The 4,489-nt window shown below is 36.6% G+C and overlaps 1 long non-coding RNA gene across 1 annotated transcript in view; it reads left to right on the top strand.

Moving 5' to 3' along the window:
* The window catches only part of LOC128249627 (uncharacterized), a 19,712-nt gene that overhangs the window by 10,126 nt on the left and 5,097 nt on the right, over positions 1-4,489 (top strand). Inside the window, exon 2 of the long non-coding RNA XR_008265743.1 lies at positions 3,830-3,989. This is a non-coding gene — a long non-coding RNA (uncharacterized LOC128249627). The remainder of the gene's footprint in view (positions 1-3,829; positions 3,990-4,489) is intronic.

Genomic DNA, 4,489 nt, shown 5'->3' with positions numbered 1-4,489 from the left:
TATATATATATATATATATATGTATATATATATATATATAAATATAATCTTATTTTGCACTTATGTGCTCACATGTATATATATACCCATGCCAGAATAGAAAGTGGATATTAAATGATGATGGTGATGGTGATGATGATGAAGATGATGATGATGATTTTGATATGTGCGTGTGTGTGTATCGTCATCATCATTTATATATATATATATATACACACATACAATCCATTCACTCACAAATCCTAGCACCATTTAATATCTTTCATTCTCTCTCTTTCTCTCTTTCTCACTCTTTCTCTCTCTCTCTCTCTCTCTCTCTCTATCTCTCTCTCTCTCTCTCTATCTCGCACTCTGCCAAATGCATCTTACATATCTATCTCTATATATACATATTCATCACCCACCTCTCCTCGTCCTCCCTCTTCCCTTCCACTGTCTCTTTACCTGCTGTCTATTGCCGTCTTCCTGCCTTTCTCCAAGTACAATTAACCAGCAAATATCACTAATTTTCTGACGTATACATAAATATTTACACGTGTATCTGCGTAAATTACTTCTTCGTACTACTTCATCTATGTTATATGGGTCTCAACTCACACGCACGCACATACCCAAACACATATAATGGCACGTATGTTTGTTTTATATACGTACACTCACATAAGCATACAACCATAAACACGCACATCTAAACATACAAATACATAAACACACCCACAGACCCACACCCACATATATATATATATATATATATGTGTGTGTGTGTGTGTGTGTATATGTATATGCATGTATAAAATAGTATTTATGTGTTTATGAGTGTGTGTGTGTGTATATCCTTTCTCTTTCATCTTTTATTTGTTTCACTTATTGGACTGTGGCCATACTGGAGTGGTGCTTTAGTGGATTTTATTCAAATGAATTGGTCCTATATTTTCTTTTTATCATTTATTTTTTTACTTGTTAAAGTCACTGGACTGTGACTACACTGAGTGGGGGCACCATCCTGGAAGGTTTTAGTCAAACAAATCAATCCCAGTACTCTTTATAGCAAGGAAGGTTGCTACATTAATAAGAGGTTCTGAGGTCACCAATGTGGCGGTGTTGTTGATACCACCACATTAACATTGTCTGCTGGTTTTTAGTTTAACAAAAGTTGTTCTCACGTCGGGTTGACTCCATGGTTGTTGGCTGAAGATAATGATGTCGGCGACGGTAGTTGTTGATAGCAGTGTGTATGTGTGTTTGTTCAACAGTTGTGTGGTGATATACAAAGACAGATGGACTTCAATGGTGGTTGGTAGTAAAGTTTATTCACAGCAGTGTGGGTTATGTATAATGTTAATATTTTATAGAGTTCTGTATACAAGTGAGTAGTGTTCGTGTGAGATGTCTATAATGTTGTAGCAGTGAATGAATAAATGTCTGAAGACGTTAGTTGTGCTTTGTGTATATAGAAAGAGACTTGATAGAAGTGTTTCTCATAAACATAAAATGACAGCATTGAGTTTGGTCGACCCTGCTGGCGCTTGTGGAAGAAGGGTTGATCTTGTGTGTGTGAGATGCCAGCATAAATGCGATAGAACCAAACAACAAGCTGGGAGTCCTTCAGAAGTGAAGCCAAGGAGCTCAAGGAACTCAATTAAACATGGTGGTGACTACATTATATAATTGATAACCAGACGTAGCAGAGAGCACTGTTAGAGGGGACCTGTTTATTTGGCCAATCACAGACCAAATAAAGCTGTAAACTTACAGTATCGTTTGAGCCTACCCCGTGATCAAAAATGTGTTTTAAATGAATGCTAGTACAGACATGTTACAGAGCCACCCCCAGAGAATAAACCAGTAGGTGAAATGAACAATACAAATGAAAGAGGTGTAGCATGGAAGGAAAGGTAAAGAAATAGGCGTGAGAGCACTGTGCATCAAGTGAGTATTGCACAAGAGTGCAAAAGAATTTGCATAACATTGCCTGACTTCTGAATAGGTCTTACAAAAGTCCAAAGCTCCAAGTCAGATGACCAAAGTCGCATAGTCAGCAAAATTTGATGTCCAAGCGTGATGAACCTATGTGGAAATCACAGGGTGTGAAAATTCAAGGTATATGAGAGAAAAATATTGGCTGCTGTGAGAATAAGCAGTACCAAGTATTTGACTGCAAAATCAGTGAGTTGCTTGCAGTGGCAAAGGCTGTAGGTGCTAGAAAAGCAACGGCGACTAATAGAAACCGGGTAAAAATCTCACAGAAGAGGGAATGCAAAATACTAGCGAAGCGAGACAAGCCATGAAGATGGTAGCAAAAGAAACAAGTTCCAACACGCTGGGAGTCCTTCAGAAGTGAAGCAAAGGAACTCAAAGAACTCAATTAAACATGGCAGTGGCTACATTATATAATTGACAATCAGACATAGCTGAGAGTGCCTGTTACAGGGAGCCTGTTTATTCACCCAATCACAGACTGAATAAAGCTATAAACTTACAGTGTCGCTAAAACCTACCCTGTGATCAAAAATGTGTGTTTTAAACCGATGCTAGTACAGACATTTAAGTTTGGCATTTATTCTATCAATCTCTTTAAAGGAATATTAACAAACCAACACTCGCTGATATGTAGTGGTATGGGACAAACACAAACACACACACACACATGCACATAAAAATGCACACACATGTGCATTGATAGATAGACAGATAGACAGATAGATAAATAGGCAGAAGCCTTGCACCCTGAAGTCTGTTAATGCTGGTTGCAACAAAGGTTTTAATACCATTTCGACACAACAATCTCCAATTTTATTCATTCCAAGGCTTGTTCGCTCAATGATGCTGTGAGCTATCTTCATTCCTAAGTGGTTACTCATCAGCTTTCCCATATATCTGAGCTATGGTTGACCAACATTCCTGTGCCCACTCTCAAATTGGCTGTACATGAGGACATTGGGTATTCTTTCATCATGCTTTCTGACGACATAACCAGACTAGCACAATTGTGATTGCATAAGAAAGCTCTCAGTTCCACCAGTCTTACACTTGCTAAACAAGTTGGCATTAGAAACTCTGTCATTTAGTGAATAACTGCAGATTGTCCTCAGACGGTCTCTGTGGAAGATGTCTAGTTGGTTAATGTGTTATCTATAGGGTATCCACGATTCTGAGCCATACAAGAGAGTAGTAAGAATGGCAGCTTTATAAACCTGTACTTTTATGTCAAGTTTGATGCCCCTTTCATTCTGCAGGTGATGACGGAATTTGCCAAATGTGTTGGTTGCCTTTGCAAGACAGTTGACGGTTTCATCATCAAAGGAAGCATTCAAATTCACTTTGCTATTAAGATATGTAAATGACTTCACATAATTTAGGCTTTTCCCATCAATCTGTATAGGAGTGTCAGGAAAATTATGAACCGGTGGCCTCTGCTTGATACCTCTATATAATATTTTACATTATATTTTGACATTATAGACATTCTTATGGACCACATCCAATATTCACGATTTTCCATTATTCACAGGTGCTCTATGAACATAACCCCTGTGAATACCAGAGGACTAGTGTATACACAAATTAAACATTTCAAAAAACATCTCAAGAATCAATATTATGTGCCACTTCATGATTCTTTGGTTCATGAAGTTGAACATTATGTTGATTCTTGAATGTTTTTTGAAAATGTTTAATTCATGTAAATATACATATGGTTATTTCACATGATGTAACAGTTATTTTCACATGATGTAATAACTCTCTATTCATCAATAAAAAAAACTCATTTGAAACAGCTGTAGTAAATGAACTAATATCCATCTGTTGTTATTTGTTTATTATTTAGATTTACTTGAGACCTGCAATTAATGTGAATCTGGAGTTTATCGAGTGCAGTACAACCAGTACAGTGTGTGTTCCTAGGTACAGCCTTGGGACTCGAGGTATATTCAGTCAGGCACTTGTGATTGTATATGCAACTGGAAAATAAATCCGTCTTTACTTCGGTATGTACGAATATGTTTCTCTAATTTCGTTTTGCACATGATTGCTATTTCTTTGACCTCAACTTAGTGCTTTACAATTTAGGTACCTGATTCACTTGAATCCTGAACATTTATATACACGGATTGCCATGAATTGCTTTACCCATTTCTTTATTATAATAAGAAACAGGTGAAGTGATTTATGGCCATCTCTATATATACATGCATATACAGAGCTGGCCAAAAGTCACCCAGCAGTTAATCAAAATTCCATAAATACTATCTGTAATTCTGTACTAACTCAAATGGAAAAATGTGTCGCTCAAGAAGGACTTCAGTTTGAACTGTTTTCATGATGTTTCAGATTTAGATGCTTTTATTAAATTCATTCAGTTGTTAAACATAAATAAATCTTGGAATTAAATGGCTTTTATTTACTGTCAGGTGGCTTTTCGCCAACCTGTATATATATACAATGTGCTTCTTTTTTGGAGTTATGAGTTACTGACAATATATATATA

The sequence above is a fragment of the Octopus bimaculoides genome, chromosome 16, assembly GCF_001194135.2.
Source record: "Octopus bimaculoides isolate UCB-OBI-ISO-001 chromosome 16, ASM119413v2, whole genome shotgun sequence".
Classification (NCBI taxonomy): domain Eukaryota; kingdom Metazoa; phylum Mollusca; class Cephalopoda; order Octopoda; family Octopodidae; genus Octopus; species Octopus bimaculoides.
This window is presented reverse-complemented; position numbering and strand designations above follow the sequence as displayed.